We start from the raw sequence: 20794 nt of genomic DNA on the forward strand, positions 1-20794 counted from the left end.
GTTCTCTGACAGTTCCTTCACATTTACAGCGGTTGAAACATTGTATCTATTTATTTCCGAATAAAAACATCTGTATCCTAAATGGAAACAAATAGATACAATGTTTCAACCGCTGTAAATGAACTGTCAGAACTGTCAGAAATAGCGGAGCTCTCTGCAGTGACACTTTTGCCGGCTGATCGGGAAAAATTCGATTTGTGCACCCGAAGTTTGCTAAAATTCGGATTCGATGCAAATCGAATTTTTCCTGATATTCGAAACGAATTCCACTTCGCCAGGTTCGATTCGCTCATCTCTAGTCATAACTAAGCTTTCCCCTTTCTCCTGGGTGCTAAACTCCTAAATGACATACCTGGGAATCCAACTTGTCACACCTTTCTCTAACCTCTTAGACTAATTTTTCTGCTCTAGTTAATAAATTGCACAATCTCAGCAAGGATCTTAAAGCCATTAAATCTTCCTGGACAGGACGCATAGCATTAGCTAAGATATTCCTTCTCCCTCATGTCCTCTACTTTTTTTAGGATATTACCAATTCCTATATTGGCTACTGATCTGCAGAAACTGCAGTCTCTTATCAACCACTTCATTTGTGCTGGCAAAAAACCCCGCCTGAAAGCCTCCACACTATGCATCCCTAAAAGCTACAATGGGCTTGGAGCGTCGGATATCAAGAAATACTAATAGGCAGTTCTTCTAGACCAGGCAAAATAATGGTAGGCATCACAATCCCAGGCTCCTTGGCTCCAATTTGAAACTGCTGCACTGGACTTGCAACCCAAACTCTTACTACGAGCTCTCTAGTTAGGATATCACCCAGCTCGCTCCTTTTTACTCACTGTCCATGCCACCATCTCCACCTGGAAATCCTTTCTGCAATCCTCAGATGGCTTACATATACAGGCTTCACACAATATATCACTATCATCCCTGCAATTATTTTCACAAGACCTAGCACTTCATCACTGGGCTATGTTGGTGTCCAGAACACTGGGAACCTCTTCACACCTCAAGGTCTTCTCACCTTCCAGCAAATCTGTGCCAAATGCAAATTAAGCAACAAAGACTTCTACATATACCTATGCATAAGGCACATCCTTTCTAAGGTACTTATCACCACAACCACGATGATGAAAGATCTCCTATTATTCTATGCCTCCACATCACCCAAATGAAAAAGAATTTCTGCCATATATACCTCTCTTGTATGACCAGATCTCAGTATTAAATCTCCTGCAATGGCATCCTGGGACGAAGCTCTGAAAATCGACGTACCCCCAGCTATGTGGTATCAAGCTATACACACTCCTTCTGCCTTCTCTAGAAACACAACCCACTGGGAATCCACCATGAAAATATATCACAGATGGTACTATACCCCAAAAAGATTGGGTACTATATACCCCAACTCATCGCCGGAGTGTTGGAGGAACTGTGGGTTTGAAGGATCTCTCCTTCATATGTGGTGGTCCTGTCCACATGCATGTATGTTTTGGAAAGATGTTTCTGCCTTGGTTCAAGATTTAACAAAGTTTAATATTAATCTCACACCAGAGGTGGCTCTCTTCGGGTTTGGGTTACAGTCATGGCTAATAGCCTATCAATCTATTGTAACACACATTCTCATAGCACCATTCCTTTCCATAGCCAGAACATGGTACAGCTCCAACCTCTTCTTATTACACTCATTTGTATTGACTCTAAATGATCAGTGTTTGATGGAATATCTTTTTGCTACAGCACATCAGACTCTCTATAACCTATCTTTGACCAGAGTCCTCTAGTGAGCCACCTGTTTCTGCTAATATGGGTTACAGTACTACTGTCAAGATAAACATTATGCATAATAAGATTGATGATACGCCTTAGACCATGTTCTTTTCCTTTCATACCTTCTTTATGCTTCACTTACTTATTTGACTTCTTATTTTTTCCCTTTGTATGGGTCTAAGGTTAATTATTCTCTACCTGCAGGCACTCCTATTGATAGTCGGATTTTCTCTGTGACTGGCAAGTATTCTAATGACCTGATGTAAACCTGTCATGGTTGTGTTGTATTTTGCGCTCATCTACTGACGTTTGTTAGTCTAAAGATACGGAGGTTGTATCCTCCTATTTCGCACTGTTTTATGTTCATGATAAGTGTTAGTAATATTCTGATCCATGTAACTTTGTCTGTTCCTCATGCAAAAAGCTTAATAAAAATCAAAGTTATAAAAAAAAGCCCCAGCAAAGTATGATTCAATTTGCTCCTGCAGGGGAAAAAATTCCTTCCTGATCCATCAAGAGACAATCGGATATTCCCTGGATCAACTTTACCTGTAAATGTTAATATCCAGTTACATTCTGTGTATCCAAGAAAGAATCCAGGTCTTTTTTAATGCAATCCACTGAGCTGGCCAGAACCAACTCTTGAGGTAGTCTATTCCACATTTTTACAGCTCTCACTGTGAAGAAACCTTTCCATGTTTGGAGATTTAATTTATTTTCCTCCAGACGTAAAGAGTGTCCCCTTGTCCTCTGTGATGACCTCAGGGTGAATAACTCTATACCGAGTTCACTATGTGAACTACTGATGTATTATACATGGAGATCATATCCCCCTTATGTATTATACAAGGAGATCATATCCCCCCTTATGTATTATACATGGAGATCATATCCCCCCTTATGTATTATACATGGAGATCATATCCCCCTTATTTTTATACATGGAGATCATATCCCCCCTTATGTATTATACAAGGCGATCATATCCCCCTTATGTATTATACATGGAGATCATATCCCCCTTATGTATTATACATGGTGATCATATTCCCCCCCCCTTATGTATTATACATGGAGATCATATCCCCCTTATGTATTATACATGGAGATCATATCCCCCTTATGTATTATACATGGAGATCATATCCCCCCTTATGTATTATACATGGTGATTATATCCCCCCTTATGTATTATACATGGAGATCATATCCCCCCTTATGTATTATACATGGAGATCATATCCCCCCTTATGTATTATACATGGAGATCGTATCCCCCCTTATGTATTATACATGGAGATCATATCCCTCCCTTATGTATTATACATGGAGATCATATCCCCCCCTTATGTATTATACATGGAGATCATTTCCCCCTTATATATTATGCATGGTGATCATATCCCCCCTTATGTATTATACATGGAGATCATATCCCCCCTTATGTATTATACATGGAGATCATATCCCCCCTTATGTATTATACATGGAGATCATATCCCCCTTATGTATTATACATGGTGATCATATCCCCCCTTATGTATTATACATGGAGATCATATCCCCCCTTATGTATTATACATGGAGATCATATCCCCCCTTATGTATTATACATGGTGATCATATCCCTCCCTTATTATTATACCCATGTATAATAATATGATCTCCATAGATCATATCCCCCCTTATGTATTATACATGGAGATCATATCCCCCCCTTATGTATTATACATGGAGATCATATCCCCCCTTATGTATTATACATGGAGATCGTATCCCCCCTTATGTATTATACATGGAGATCGTATCCCCCCTTATGTATTATACATGGAGATCATATCCCCCCTTATGTATTATACATGGAGATCATATCCCCCCTTATGTATTATACATGGAGATCATATCCCCCCTTATGTATTATACATGGAGATCATATCCCTCCCTTATGTATTATACATGGAGATCATATCCCCCTTATATATTATACATGGTGATCATATCCCCCTTATGTATTATACATGGAGATCATACCCCCCCCCTTATGTATTATACATGGAGATCATATCCCCCCTTATGTATTATACATGGAGATCATATCCCCCCTTATGTATTATACATGGAGATCATATCCCCCTTATGTATTATACATGGAGATCATATCCCCCCTTATGTATTATACATGGAGATCATATCCCCCCTTATGTATTATACATGGAGATCATATCCCCCTTATGTAATATACATGGAGATCATATCCCCCCTTATGTATTATACATGGAGATCATATCCCCCCTTATGTATTATACATGGTGATCATATCCCCCCTTATGTATTATACATGGAGATCATATCCCCCCTTATGTATTATACATGGAGATCATATCCCCCCTTATGTATTATACGTGGAGATCATATCCCCCCTTATGTATCATACATGGAGATCATATCCCCCCTTAATCTCCTCTTCTCAAGAGAGAATAAATTCAGCTCCTCTAATCTTTCCTCATAGCTGATCTCCTCCATGCCTCTTATCAGTTTGGTTGCCCTTCTCTGTACTTTCTCCAGTTCCCCAATATTCTTTATGTGAATTGGTGCCCAAAACTGAACTGCATATTCCAGATGAGGCATAACTAATGATTTGTACCGGGGTAATATGATCTCTCTCTCTCTTAATTATTAAACTTATGAGGTGTGTATATTTTCACTATATTGTGTTATTCTATGACGTTTTGTGATGCATGATCTTACAGATATGAGTGGCTCATGATCTTCATGTATTTATCCGTCAGGTATTTTTGAATGTGTACTTACCCACTTCCTCCCTGCATATTGCTCCCATGCCCACCTTGGAGACTTGACTCCGTTGTGCCACGGTAGCTAATATTGTGTTTGGATTTTCCAGGTAAGCCTGGATACCCTAGTGGTGAAATGAGTGCCTGCATATTCCATTTATACATGTATTATGTTGTACTTATTTGTTTTTTCACATGCTCTATATTCTCTTTCAAAATACTCCTGAAGAAGCCGAAGAACCGCGAAGCCTGTTGAGAACTGGCTAATCTTTATACTTTCCTGGTGCTTTTTAGTATTATTTTTCAGTAATTAGTCCAGTCATGAGGGAAATATGATTATTATGTGTGATACACTATGAGTACATGTGTTGCACATTTGTGTATTTTAACATTGTAATAAAGTACTTTTTGATTTTAACAAACATTTGTAATGTCTATGATGGTACCATGGTACCATGGAAGCCTTGCACCCTATGAGTACGTGCCTAGCACGAAACTCGTCAAAGGGGCTACAGCATCTGGACATCTAGCCACCGCTGGTGGCCATCCTGAAAATCTTTTTGGTCAGTATTGTTTCATGTTTAATATCACTTTGAATTAAAGTTCATCAAAGCAAAATTACACTATGTGGCGTCCCTTATTGGGCTCTCTTTGGGAGCGCCACCTTCAGCAGTGCCTGCTTTAAAGGGGAACCCCTGATGTCTGTGATTGCTTGATGAATCTTGGAATCCTATCATTACGGGGAAGCAGAGGACGATGTGGAGTGCAGCCTGACCAGAATACTGATGACCTAGGGGTCTGATGAGAAAGGAAACTTCTTTCATGTGTATTTAATACGCACTTCTGGTGAGTGCGCATTCTATTTAACAGTCTTCACCTCTGGATTGTATACTATCACCACAGACAGGATCCTGCAAGATTTATATGATATATACCTTGTGATCTGGACGTTTACTTTATTGTGATTATCAATCATATTGCACATTGTGCCTTTCATAACAGTTTTGGATATTGCTCATAACATTTCAGTGGTCATTTGCACTATAATCCTTAGCGCTGCACCTTTTTATCTCTTTAGTCTTTTGGAAAGGTCTGTTGGTTACCTTTTTGGTGTTCTAGCGACTTTTGCATTTCATTTGAATACGGTACATTTAGGTAGCGCTCGCTATACAGTCTATGCATACCATGAAAGTCCACTTCAGGCCTCCATCAAAGATGTTTTTTTGTAGCAGTTATGGACACAGGTACATTTAAAATTTGGATATCTTTAGCACATAATTCTGTGACTCAAATGAATTTCCTAAATGCGTCCTATTACTATTCTTGTGCCAGAAAAATTCACACATAAATGCAATATGCAAAAAAACAGAGAAGGAACAGAACGATAAGCAGATGCCAAAGCCAGCGTACAAAACTTCACTTTTATTTACATTTCCACACTGAAATCATTATAAAATGTGTGTTCCAGGCCTTCTATGTCTCTTTCACATTAGAGAACACCAAATTTCTTCTAAGCAGGTATTCTGTATAAGAGGGACACATCCGGTTTTGGATCTGCATCACCTACATATCAGCCAGTGGTTAAACGGAAGTTACAAATCAAACAGTTGAGGTAAATGCTATTTTTGTGTGACAGGTCTGCAAATAAATTCTTCATCCGCTGGGTTTGCAAACAGTTCCTAGTTTCTGTTAGCTCCCCTTACATGAAAAGATGGAGAAGGTCATTGAAAGACAATGTATTTTTGCCTCACGCCAGATTGAACATGTGTTCGACTCCTAACCCCGCACACTTTCAACAGAAAGCCAAAGACAAAAGATGTCTCTAGATCTCATGCTGTATTCCTAGCCTGAACCCAAGTAAAAAAAAAAACAATATAATTAGAAAGAATTGATCTCTCAGAAAGCAGGCTTAATAACACTGTTATTGTAATGATAGCACTTCAGGGTTATCAAACACTTCTCTCAAGCCATTTTGCCCACTCTGTTTGTAACTAGCCTGGAATGTCCAGAATCAATACCGGCAGCAAAAATCAATATTCTCTGAATGCAGAGATTCCAGCATTGTACTGTTTACATTGGGATCACACAGATATAAATATTTGCACACAAGTGACTGATACGGTAGAATGATTTAAGGAGTAGTGTGACAAGTCTTATGGATTAAATATGTGTTTACAGGAAAAAACTGTTTGCATTGTATATAATAACCAATCATATTTCAGCTGCTACTTTTTTATCACATGCTCGATAGGAGAATAGTAAAAATCTATAGAACTCTTATGTACCTGCTTAAGTACTGATGATATGAGGTCATCTTCTCTTCCTTCTTCAGCCCATATTTCCTTGCTAAGGTAAGAAGAAGGGTAAAAACAGTGGATGGGGCAAGAGTGCTTGCAGAGTAGTTGAAAAACATCACTTTGCATCCTTACGGTTGAAGGGGAATGGTTTTTGATCAAGTGTCAAGAATCCAAGGAGCAAAGTACAGGTTGACAGCCAGTCCTAAGGATATATGTATGGGCAGCTTCTCTTGATTCTCCAGCCCAAATTTCCATAATACGGTAAGAGGAAGGATAAGGGTAATGGAGGGGAAAGAGTGCCTGCAGGGTAACTGATAAAGATCACCATGCACCCATAGAGTTGAAGGAGAATGGTCTTATCAAATGTCAAGAGGCCAAAGAGCAAAGAACAAGCTGACAGCCATCATTGAGGATATGAGGGCAACTGCACTTGCTTCTCCAGTCCAGATTGGAAGAATGCCTGTAGGGTAATTGAAAGAGATCACCTTACATCCTTAGAGTTAAAGAGCAATGGTTTTTGATCAAGTTTTAAAGAATTCAAAGAGCAAAAAACAGGTTGACAGCCAGTCCTGATGATTTAATGCCAGTTTCCCTTGCTTCTCCAGTCCAGAGTCCCCTGATAAGGTAAAAGAAAGGATAACGGCAATGGAGGGGCAAGAGTACCAGTAGGGTAATTGAAAAAGATCACTTTACACTCGACTTCAACTAGAGTTGAAAGTACATTTTCTTTGATCAAGCGTCAAGAAGCCAAGGACGGGTTGACAGCCAGTAGCTGGTGACAGTGGAAGAACAAGGTCAGAAACAAGCTTATTTAAAAAATTACTGGAGAGCATAGAATCTAATTGACAAACAGTTGCAGAGGATGAGACGGGTTCAGCACCTTGTGGGTAGTGAGATAGCAGACCAGGAAACAACAGCAAGGTCAGTAGTCAGAACAAGGTAGTAACAGGTAAGCAATATTCAAGTAAGACAGAGGATAAGAGTCCAAAAACAGGGTTGATAACAAGCCAGGTCAAGAACAGATACAATATGCAATATTCAAGTTTGTATACATGAGTACAGCTGAACAACAGGCAGCGCTGATCATCAGCAAGGCCGAGGCTTAAAGAGGCCCTTTCTACAGACCATTCATTTCTACAACAATCACCCCATAAATTTAATTTACCATATTTTAGTAAATGCTATTTACTGCCATTTGAAATGCGATGTCAGCAGCCCTAGTATATTTAGAGCTGTCACTCAAATGACAGTCCATAGTATTCTGCTAACATTTCCCCAGGGTGCTACATAAAAGATGTTTTTAGCATAGTGAGGGGACAGACGGAGGTGTGGGCCAGAACACTCCCAGAAGAGGACAGGGCATGACGTTCAAGGAGAAAGAAGACTGTGCCAGTGTTGCCAACCTACTGAAGTGAAATTCACTGATAGGATGCCCAAAATTTACTGACTGCACCAAGCTTTTTAATAACAAAAATCATGAAATTTAATGACCATTTTCAGTGCAATATAGTGCAAATAGCAATATTTAAACTAGAACAATGTAGCCAGTACTATTAACAATGTGTTTAAGATATAACAATTTTTTTTCTCATTTACTTGAAGGTCAGGTTAATATAACCCAGCACAGAGTTCCCCCTTACATCACAGTCTGCAGGGTCCCCCCTTACAGTGCAAGATAAAACTCTGTGGAACCCGATGTAAAAGGTAACTGTGAACATGTAAAGGAGAACTCTGAGGACTCTGATGTAAGGGGGAATGCTGCAGACTCTGGTGTAAAGGGTAACTCTGCTGTAAGGGGGTATCTAATCGTCAGATTCCCCCTTCTCCCTTACATTAGACTTCACAGCATTCCCTTTTGTTTCCCTTTACATAATAGTCCACAAAGTTAGCCCTTACATCAGAGTCCACAGAGTTCCCCTTTACATCAGGGCCTGCAGAGTTTCCCCATGCACTGTAAGGGCAAATTCTGCAGACTCTGATGTAAAGGAGAATGCCGGGAACAGACCACCTTCCACAGAGTAAATACAGTTAAGAGAGAGTTACTGATATAAGGGGGAACCTTTATATCAGTGTTCCCCCTTAACTTAGTGTATTAGTCCTCTTTACATCAGTGACTCCCCGCAGACTTTGTGTGGTTACTGGAGACTGAAGTTGTCTATCACTGACTTCCTCCATTGCTGGATTGCATGCAGGGAAGTCAGGCATGGTCCTCTGGGGGGCTCCTCCCATCACCATCTCTATCCTCTTCTCCAGGTTCCCCTCCAGAGTCCATGTCCAGTCCTCCAGTGAGTGACACAGTCCTAGCGGGGCCAGGTGGTGGGCCTTACCACCACTTATCTCCATTCCACCACTCATCTCTGTACCCCCCATTCCAACATTCATGTTTGTACTCTCCATTCTGCCACTGTCCTCTTCACCCCCTCCCCCCCAACACCCATGGACTTTCATTGCCCTCCCTTCTCTTTGTCTGCCCCCCATCTCACCCAACAAAGAGTACAGAAGGGAGACAAAATTATTAAAATGCCCCAAAATACCTTCCAGCACCCAACCCGCCCTTATGCAGTACAGCAGATACATCCCATCATCTCCAGCCTCTGTATTCTACCATCATCTCCATTATTCATGTGTATTCTACCATCATCTTCCTCATCATCATCCTCTGTGTGTACTCTACCAACATCTCCATCCTCTGTATTCTACACTTATCGTCATCCTATGTACTCATATGTACCATCATCCCCATCCTACCATAATTCTACCATAATCTCTACCCTGTGTGTATTCTACCATAATCCTCATCCTCTTTATTCTACCATTATCTCAAGTTTCCATGTGGATTCTGTCATCATATTCATCCTCTGTATTCTACCATTATCTCCACTCCATCCTCTGTATTGTCCTGCTCTCTATCCCCTGTGTGTATTCTACCATTACATCTCCACTCCATCCTCTGTATTCTCCCGCTCTTTACTTTTTTCTCATTCATAAAAGGTGCTAAGCAGTGCCATGACATCACTGCGCACCCACCCACCCCCATCCAAGCATGACCATATTTTGCAGGAGGCCGCTACGAATAGTTTGTAAATTGGATGAAATTTACAAACTAATTGTAAATTTACAGATGGTTGGCAATCCTGGCTAGCTGCCACTTTTTGGTGTTAATGCCCTAGAAAATGCAGGGGCACATTGCAAGTCAATAAAAAAAAGTTTCTGAAAAGGAAAATGCTGCATTTGAAATGCTTGATTTTTTTGTGCTTTTGCAAGCAGTGTTTTAATTCTATGACTTTAAATTGCACACTGGGGTCAAGGCCCACCATTGGTGTGCATACAGGCTGATGTGCCCCCAAAAATACAGCAGCATGCAGACTTGTGTATAAAGATGCCTAGTCATGGCCCTAAGTGAAAAGTCTGACACTGGAACATGTGAACATGCAAGTGGCCATGCCAGTTGGCTAGCATGGCTTCTTTGACAATACTTTTTAGACTCCCAGTATGGAGAAAGCCATCAGTAGGTCAAACATCATCCATCTGACTTCACTGTTCATAGCCAGTGGCACTACCATAGTTAAACTAGTGTAGCTAGTATCTAGCTGTAATGTGTGGAGTGCCCGTTTACTTACCATACTCAGATGCAGGTGTGAACTCCTTTTCTCACCATCCCTTGGGCTCCCAAAAGCCCCTGAATTATTGGACATGCCCAGGGGATATAAGTTGAGGGGGTCAGGCATGTGATCCACAACTGGATGTTTGATTCTCCAACATTAGTCCTGGTGTGTGGACAGCTGGGCTGGAGTCCATTAGCATTTAGCCCCTTGGAAGACTCAGCTACTGCAGAGAATGCTGCACAATTGCTAATAGAGTACTATGCTTTTAATTGGGTAGCCCTACATCTCCCACCTGTGGTACTAGCCCTGGGAATCCCCCAGCCACTTGCATGAGATGCCATCCCAAAGATCCCTCCAGCTATTCACCTGTGTACCCAGTGTTACACTGTGTAGCAAACTAGCTCATCAGAGTTGGACGCGGAGTTCCCCTTTTTCTTTTAATGGAAGTATTCCTTATTCCTCACACTCCCTACCCCCTCCCTTCCTGAGAGGCAAACTTATCTCCTGACAGATTGGGAGGGGGGTCAACCACAGGTTAGGCATCCCTACTTGGTGCCAGCAGTCTGGGAAAGTGTACATTTTCTCACCCATCATAAAACAGATAAGACCTTCTCCCAGGACTTGAAAGAAGTTGGAACCTCATAAAACTGACCAGCAGTTAATTGAACATTCCTCAGGTCAGCTGTCACCTATGTTTGATATCATGGAGTATGATCCACTGACCTCCTGCCCAAAATATTGTATTGGGCAGACTAGAGCCACCCCCCCCCTCCCTGCAGAGGGATTTTAAAAAAGAGACAGGCTAGCAAGCCTGGGAGTTCAACACACACATCTCCTGAGTGTAACATCGTAACAGAGGAGATCAAAGACCCTTCCTGCTCTGCACTTGGATCTGCTTACAAACCAAGGCATATTGGCAAGTAACTGAACTCTTTAATTTCCTTCGCATTATCTCTTTGCTGTACCTTTATATGCATATATATATATAGTTACATTTTCTTTGTAAATATTTTATTGCACCTGTTTGACTCTTTTAGTAATAAATCCTTCTTTCTGAAAGTGTTAAACTGTTTCTAAGCGCTTACTTGCAATTCGCGAATTCCTGCCTTTGAAGAGACGCTACTGTGTTTGTTTAATCCTCTGCCCAATCGGCCTGCGGTGACCGTATTGGACAGGCGACTTTGCAATCATTATAGTGTATATTTGATAACGGGAGTTTCTCAGTCTCCGAAAAAAGTGGTGGTGGCAGTAGAGGGTTGGTTGCGTAATTTTCCCGACCCAGTAACAAGCGCATTCAGGCTGCAGGCACCGATTGTACCCATTAGCTGGACAATCGCTGTGCAGGGTGCAGCTGGGTGTGGCCTTGTTATGCGCGTCACACTGCGGTTTAAGATCGGCCGGTCCTTTGGTCACGAGTTTGGTGAGAAGGTCTGGGGTCTGACGCTGCGGGTGTGACGTATTACTGTTAGTCGCGGTCGTGCGATTGTCGCATGTTGGTGGCGGCGACCGTGCGATCGTGACACACTGGACTTCACTGGAAGACACACTGATGCAGTGTACTGGTACAGTAGCATTGCCCACCGTGTGCAACAATAACTGGGATCTCCATCATCATTCCTGTGAGGGAAAGCTTCTGATAGCTGTGATCGGGGATAATTAGGAGCTTACTCACGTACAGGAATATCATCCAGAACGCCTTTACTTTCATTACAAAACTAAGACTGCAAGACATGATTTAATCACATCAAAACTATTTACTAGCCAAGATGCCTCAAACTCAACCTGTAAGCATATTATATGATACCTGTCAGTAGTATATGCCTAGGTGGTGGTGGAGATAATGATCTTTTATTTATCAGCAAACAGCAGTAAAATGAAGCAAATCCTTCAAACTCAAATAGAAGAAAATGTACAAAAAATACAACAATAAACATTTCATTAAAAAATATAAAAGTGAACAAATAATAGATTTGTGTTGGCGAGGGTGAAGGACTGAGAGCTGTAGTTTAAATTTTGGAAGATTATAGATACAGAGAGTTCAGAAAAAGACTGTATCATTATAAGGATTGATATCCTCCTCATCTTCTAACGGGTTACACTGCAAAGCGCTGAATAGTTACTATTATGAATTTAATGCAGACAATATTTATTTACTGTTATTTTCTCTTGCCCCATTGTGTTGTAATACTTGGATGCCTGATGTAATTTTATAATTTAAATCAACATATTAAAGTGTATTTTAAATATTAATTTTGGCCAAACATACTATAAGCTTTAATACATTGATTTCAGTTACACTAGGTATCCAACTTGTGTGGTAGTCACTGCACATATAAGATGCAGTTTGTCTGGGTGTGCTACAGTTAAAGGCATCACTACGTCAACAAGTGCAAATTGAGACACTCATGGGTCTTCTGCTCTTGGTGCATGACCATCCAACACTGCATTTAGCAAGGGTACAGCTGCTTTGCTAGCCAACCACCAACAACAGTAGTGAGGAAGAATGGGAGGTACTCAGTATCTCTTTGCTAGCTGCATTGTGGGGCGGCCAGGGTATCTGGGAAGATGGAACAACTTACCACATGTATTTCATCCCATTGGGAATGCAATAATGTAAGAAAAGTGATAATTCATCCTTAAAGCTAAATTCTCATAATTCAGAAATTTTGCAAAAAATGTAGGCACACTATGAGTTAAGTCCCAGTTAGTGCATGTCACCTTTGAGACTTATCTCTATTACTTATACTGTATGTGACATGTTTGATACACTCCCAGAGGATACATGGGACACTCACAGCTGTAAGAGAGAGGAGAGAAGCACACAGAGCAGTTATGCCCGCTCCTCCCCTCTGCTGCCCATTCACAGAAGCCTTTGTGAATGAGTTCATATAATACAAAGGCTTCTGTGAATGGGCATGAGAAGGGGAGGGGTGGGCATTTCAGTTATCTTCCTGTAACTCAATAAACGTGTCAGACAGCCACTTCATTAGACATAAAGAGTTACTAAGCCCATGACCCTGCATTCACTATATTCCATCTTCCACAGTACACAGAACATGGAAGTGCAATTAGTTTATTATACCTAAACTGCTAAATATTTTTTCTCATCAGCAATATATAGCAGTCTTGTGACTTATATCAGTGTCCAGAAGAGCACTGGTTAAAGCTTGTAGGAGGAGTTTTCATTCTCCCCTGATTGTCTTATTAGGCTGCATAATCCCTGACCCTCTGTCTGGACAGCACTGATTGGCCTTGTGCTGATCACATGCACTATCCTAAGGGGAAAAAAAAACTCTCTAGCAATACACACCAAACTGAATATGAGCAGCTTCTTTGACACCCTTTGTATTTCTGTGTATATTTGTTTAATGTTCTAAACAGTAAATAAAGAATGCATATGTATCTCGAACTGTAGCTGACAACTGCTGCAGAACTGCTTCCTTTGTTGCTGCTGTATTATCCTTTTGCACTGTTGACAGGGTCAAAATAAATACTCATTAATGCAAAAATGCAGCTTTAAGGATACCACTTTGCAATGCTTGTCTATGGAGTGTCTACAGTGTGGTGAGCAGCCATCTTGGCTGGGTATGGGTCAGTCCTGGAGGTGATTGGCTGATGCAAAAATGCAGGGGGAATGTGTCTACAGGTTGCTCAGAGGAAAAGAGGGGACAGTCATAAAGATGGGGTGGGAGGAGGGACTGGGCTGCTGACTGAATGAAACCCTGCCATAGCTGACCACAATTGTGTGAAACCTCAGAGAAACATAGGATCATTCCTCAGAGACTGGGAACTTTTTCTCTGGGATGGTGTTAGGTGTGTTTTGGAAGTCTGGTATGTACTGATGTCCTTGATGTTTGAGTTGAACGTAAGTTTGACTCAAACATCGGTGGTTTGTGTGCTCGGTGAACAAACAAACAAACAGTAAGGGCTTTGGGCGGGCTGTTCACCCGCCATGCCCCAGAATGCATTGCGCTCTGACAGTGCATACCTGGCATACCTGGCTAAGGCAAGACTAATGTCTAATGTAAAGCCTCGCCATATCTTTAAAGAATACACATTCAAAATTCATGGCCAAATGGTTTTATTGGAAAGACTTTTTATGCAACAATGGCTTCAAACTACTTTAAATGACTAAATGAAATACCAAAGAGGGTGTTAGGTGTGATTTGGAACTCTTGTGTGTAGTGATGTCCTTGATGTCCTCAAACGTAAGTACGACTCAAATATCAGCTGTTTGTGTGTTCGGCTAACAAATGAACAGTAAGGGTATTGAGTGTTCACCCTCCATGCCCCACCCTCCATGCCCCACAATGCACTGTGTTCTGACAGTGCATTGTGATTGGCCAAAGCAATGCACCTGTCCACGGGTCAGGTGCACTGCTTTGACCAATCACAGCACAATTGGGTGGAGCTAGCAGTGCCGTCAATGCTAGCTCCACCCAATTGTTTACATCGGACCAGTAAATGTCAGATAGCGAAGAGTGCTCAGAAGGTGCTGATGTTGTTTTTTTTTTTTTTTTATTTCAGAGAGTTGGAGTCATTGTGAAAGCACTGGACACCATGATTAATGATGCATTACAACTATGGAACCAGTTTTGGCCTTTTTTTTTTTTATAAAGGACTTGTCAAAAACCGTTGCTGTGTTTTTATTCACATTTTACACTTTTTTTGTGAATGGTTAGGGGTACTATGTACCCCTTGCTAAAAGTGCACAAAAGACCCTCCCATGTTGAGGGCATGTTGCTTGGTATGGTTTATGATGGGCGCGGCGTCAGACCCCAGCCCTTCTCACCAAACTCGTGACCGAAGGACTAGCCAATCTAAAACGTGCGTAACAATGCCACACCCAGCTGCACCCTGCACACCGATGTTCCAGTTAATTGGACAACGATCGACGTACCAGCAGCCTGAATGCAGTTGTTACTGGTTCAGGTTAATTACGCTATTAACCCTTCACACTGCCACCACCTCCTTTTCATACAGAGAAAGAGGAAACTCAGCAATACACTAGGATGATTGGTTAACCGTCATTATCCCGCTATCTCGACAGACCGGTTATACGGAGGGTTAAATACTCATAGTAGCGTTGTTCAGCGGCAGGGACTCGTAAGTTACATTCAGGAGCTATAGAAACAGTTCAACACTTTTAGAAAGTAAGATTTATTACTAAAAGGTCAAAAGGGTGCAGTAGAAATATTTAGAGAAAGAAGATGTAACCAATATATATATAAATATACAGAGCACAACAGCACAGCAAACAGATAACAGAAAGAAGTTTAGGTAAATAAGTACTTGCCAAATAAATTCCTGGAGTTAAGCAGTGTCGAGTCTGATGAGCTAAAAAAGGGATTTCTGGTCTTGCATTGGGTTTCGTTGTTGCCGCGAGATTCTCCTTTGCTTTCTGTCCGAGAGATGTTGTATCGGGACGGTCCTCACTTGTCTGACTCCTCACAAAACTAACTGCTTCTTTTTCCTACACAAAATCTCTTCCCACAATGGACAGCCAAGCCTTATTTGGCAAAGAATTGTTAGGCAGGGACTCAGCATCGTACGCTGGTTGCTGAGGGAGGGGGAATGAGGAGATACATGATGAAGCCTTCTTACGACAGGGAGATCCTGTGCCTGGCTCTTATATGCACGATCCTACACCTCCCCCTCCCAAGTGACTGCATATTAGTTTAAGAGAAATACCACAATGCAGAAACCTGGAGCAAAATGGAGAACTGTGGGCATGATTATGACATGGTTCAGGAGGGGAGGGGAGCTCTCTCATCCCCACCATTTCCTGGTCTGCTAGGCCTGTGCTTGGATCAAGAGTCTGGTAGGAATTTAGGGAAGACCTCACACTTCCCCCCCCCCTTTTTGGGGAAAAGATTCCCTTAAAAGTTTTACCAGGTCTAAAGGGTTTGGTATGGCTTTTTAGGGGGAACCCCATGCACTTCCCCCCCATTTTTGGGAGATGGGGTTCCCCTTAAAAGTCTTACGAGGCCTAAAGCACCTAAAGGTCAGTCCTGCTGCAGCAGGTTCTATACATTGTACAGATGTGCAACTTTGCAGGTGGTTTAAGGGGACCCCCCCCCCAGGCATGATATTTAAAGGAACTTTTCATTTTTTTTAACTTTAGGCAGTGAAAAATGTCTGCCCCTTTAAAAACGGTACTTTTTAAAATCTTTTTTTTTCACTCATTCATATCTCTCAGGGCAATTTCCTAGTCCCCATACCGCTTTTATGGCCATAACTTGCATATAACCCTTCAAAATGGGCACTTTTGAATTTACAAGTTTGAGTCTTATAGACTTGCAATAAGTTCAAAGTTTGCGATCAAATTTTCTTTAGGTTGGAATATTCGACCGTGAACCGACCAGGGGGGGTGTTGGGCCCATCACTACTGATGTGAAAGAAGTACAGTCTCAGCAGGATTAAAAGAAATAAATCACAGCAACTTCTATCTCTGTCTGACTTGAACTCTACTTTTACTGAATCAGAGCACATCTTCAGAGACCCAGAATATGGTGCTCTGAGGCTGGTAAGAGACTAACATTGCACAAGTTAATCTGTCTGTTGGAAACTGTTGGGCTTTCATTAAGCGCCCCAACTTTGCCGCCAATGTTTTTTTTTTTCATTATTATTCACTGGCCAGTGTGAAAAAACAGGGGCAGTTATAGTAAATTAGGAGTGTCTTTATATACTGTTACTAAGTAAATTCAGTTCAGTTCTGTTATTTACTGCTGGTCAGAATACTGCAAGGTGTATAACCATATCTCTCAAAGTAGCGTTTTTGTCTTATTGATTGTTTGTATAAGTACATTTGTTAATCCTCTCTTCTTTTAGGCTTTGCTTGGCCTAATAAATAAATTATTTGGCTAATAAATTATTTGAAATACCTTAAGGTGTGTGTGATGTGCAGAGAAATCACAAAACAATCCAATGGCTCCTGGGGGGTAGCGCTACACAAACAAAAGACTAATGTCCTCTTCTATTCAGGACCTTCTTGTGAACTCAGTACCACAGAGCTTTGGGGCACCAAAGCACCCAGCCATTCCCACTGTTGCGGTTCCAGCCATGAAACTAGTGTGGGGTCCAAGGGTTAAACAATGGTAGTCATTTCCATGATCTGCACCCATGACCTCTGCTGCATCCCACAATAGTTCTCCTTGCTGAGCCTCCTGAGATGGTGGAAAACATCTTATCTGAACCCTTGAACTCCATCCTCTTCCCATGAACTTCCTGATTTAAGCCATGTTTTTGCTTTTCCTGTTTCCCAGATTATTGTGCTTTCTTCAGCCAATATCTTGCTCTTTTGTGTACCTGCAGCTGTCCTTATCTCAACTCATTAATGGCCTTTGGCTTGTTCCTTGACTATGCTTCCTCCTGATCCAAACCTGCAACAACTAGTTATCTACCTTTGGCTTGTTTACTGACTACGCTTCTGCTTGATCTCTACCTGCTATATCTATACTTCACTGGACCTTGGATTGCTCACCTCCTGGTGGGGCGGTTCTGAGGACAGTGATCTGGAACTAACACACAGCAAAGCTGATTTCCACCATCAGGCGCTATGGTGACTACCGATTAGAGCTTAGACTCCACACCTCAGGTGAGCCTGCGTCATCCACCAGGGTGACCTGCTTATGTACTTATCCAGCTGGTCGTTGTGTGCCTCTCTACTGCTATAGCTACTGGTCTCCAAGTCTGACCCCTGACCACGACAGGTAATTTTTAGTGGCATATACCATTTAAGCATCACCTCAACCAACTATGAAAGTAACAGATTCCATATAACTTATAAGACACGTTTGGGTAATAATGTAAGAGAATTACACTTAGGATTTAGTCTGGAGGAAAATAAAAGGTTGTCTTTATTAAAGTATAATCACTTAGAAAAAAAATGCCTCTTGTTTTCAATTATATCTCTTGCAATATAAAAACCAATTAATTTCCCTGTGCCATAATAAACGTTACAAGTTCCACCAGTTTAAAAACAAATTGTTCAAGATGAATATTTGCACATAATAAAGCAGTACATTCAGTGAAAAAAAAAAGTTAAATTAAAAAAAGTTATAGAAAATGAAGTGCAAGAATAATTAAGTAGAAAATTAATAAATAAAAGCTATGATGAATTATTTCTCTTATAATTAAAAAGTAATTATTTGCCTAAACAAATAATGTGACAACTAAAGTGGTTGACTTCAAAAACAAATGTGGACACCTCTCAGAGTAGGCACCTCTTGTCCTTGGGCTAATGTAGATTAACTTGATAGCGCTCAGGAAATAAGATTGTGGACTTATCAGAATGATCAAAACAAATGGCCGTAGCCTGTAGAATTGAAACAGTGACATTATTAAAACCATAGGGGCCAACCATATTGGGCACCACAGGGAAATCCAGTTTTGCACAGTTGGTCCTTTAAAACACATTGGATATAATGAGCGTGGTTGAATAACTTTCTTAGTGCTAAGGTATTTGTTGCAAATTGAGTCATTAATCTCATTTACAATGCTGATGTTTATCAACTTTGTATGCATGCTGGTAACCATGCTTCTTAATTTGTACGTTATGCAATTAGACCAAAGTTATGAAGCTGTAAACAAGAAACTTTGGAGGTCTACCCAGGATTTGGTTTGTGATAGGACTATTTATGCCACTTTATTTAAGCATGGACACATACAATAAAATATTCTATTGTATATTTATAAAAAAATTTTAAATAATATATTTAATATAAATAGGGTGAACCAAGCACCCAAAAGATTTCTAAAATCTCTAAGAATTTTGCAATTTAAAATATGTAAACACAAAAGAACAATGACAGAAAAGACAGAATAATCCATCAAGTCTGCACCCCTCCCTTTTTTTTTTTTAATTTTTGTTGTTTTTATTTGTTTGTATTCTGTGGACCTACAGCCAGTTTAAGATTTATAAGGGTACAAAAGGGGCAGAAGGGGCCTCTCTCTGTACAAAATAAGTATTAAACAATATACAACAAATACATATAAAATAATATAAAATAAATAATAAAATTATATATAAAGATTGTAAGCTTTAGCAAGCAGGGCCCTCCGTTTCCTCTTGTACTAAATTGTATTGTAACTGTAAAGTCTACTTTCATTTTGTAAAGCGCTGCGCAAACTGTTGGTGCTATATAAATCCTGTATAATAATAATGTTAATCTAAAATAAATGATAAAATAATATAAAATGTATAATAATAAAAAATACTTTCTTTTATTAATTGTATTTTGGGAAAAAAGATTTTTTTTGGCCATCATCTGTAAACGGTTTTACTCTGGACTGGTATAATGTATCGTTTTTAAAAACGATTTTTGGCAGCTCAAGCGAACCACACATAGAGCACTATGACTGTGTGTGTAAATGTGCACACATGCGTGACCTCAGAATGACATTGTGTCATGCATTTTAAAATGTGTGACTGTCAATGAGAATGTAAACCAACTCTGTGTATGAGGGGCCCCCCAAACCTGAAGTCCCTCAGGCCTCCCAGGATCTAAGTCTGGCCCGACTTACAGTATGCATATTCTAAAAATGCTTACATTCCCTTAATTTTGATTGATTCTCTACCTGGAATTGTGTGTGTCTCCCACTGGACTAACCTGGCAGTCCATATATATCTCTGTTCCTTTCTATCACCTGTTTACTCATACCTGACCTGCATGCCTCTGCCTGTCTCTCATGTGCTCTTTGCTTGTAGAAGCTGGTGCATCGCCTGACATTTTGGGGAAGAATTACTAAAACTGGTGCACTCAGAATCTGGTGCAGCGGTGCATGGTAGCCAATCAGCTTCTAACTTCACCTTGTTCAATTAGGCTTTGACAATAAAACCTGGAAGCTGATTGGTTCTATTCAGAGCTGCACCAGATTTTGAACTCTTCCGTTTTTAGTAAATAATAACCCCTTTGTGTTAATCTGTACTAATTTGACTTGTAAGCCCGTCTATTTTTTGCATTTAACACAGAACTTTACCAATTTTTCCACTTTCCTGCCTCCGCACCCACTTCCCCTTACAAATTTGCTCACTTAAAATAATGTAATAAAGAAAAACTGTTAATTTTTTTTTTTTATTTTGTAAATCTCAGTCTATGCCAGTGTGACATTGCTGGGCTTGCTGCATGTGGATCCTTCATGGGATGTATGACATAGACATTCCAGAAGCAGTTTTTGAGAGTTTGCACATGTACACATGGTCTATGCTGGAGAACGGGCAGAGACCTGTGGCATATCTACGCTTGTGATGGGGATATGGTACATGTACAGACATGCCTCGGGGTCTCTGCCAGGTTTTGTAGACCTGGAAGAGCTTCATGGAGTGTCT

This window comes from Staurois parvus, unplaced genomic scaffold, assembly GCF_062004578.1.
Source record: "Staurois parvus isolate SC_StPar_1 unplaced genomic scaffold, SC_StPar_1.0 ptg000169l, whole genome shotgun sequence".
Classification (NCBI taxonomy): Eukaryota; Metazoa; Chordata; class Amphibia; order Anura; family Ranidae; genus Staurois; species Staurois parvus.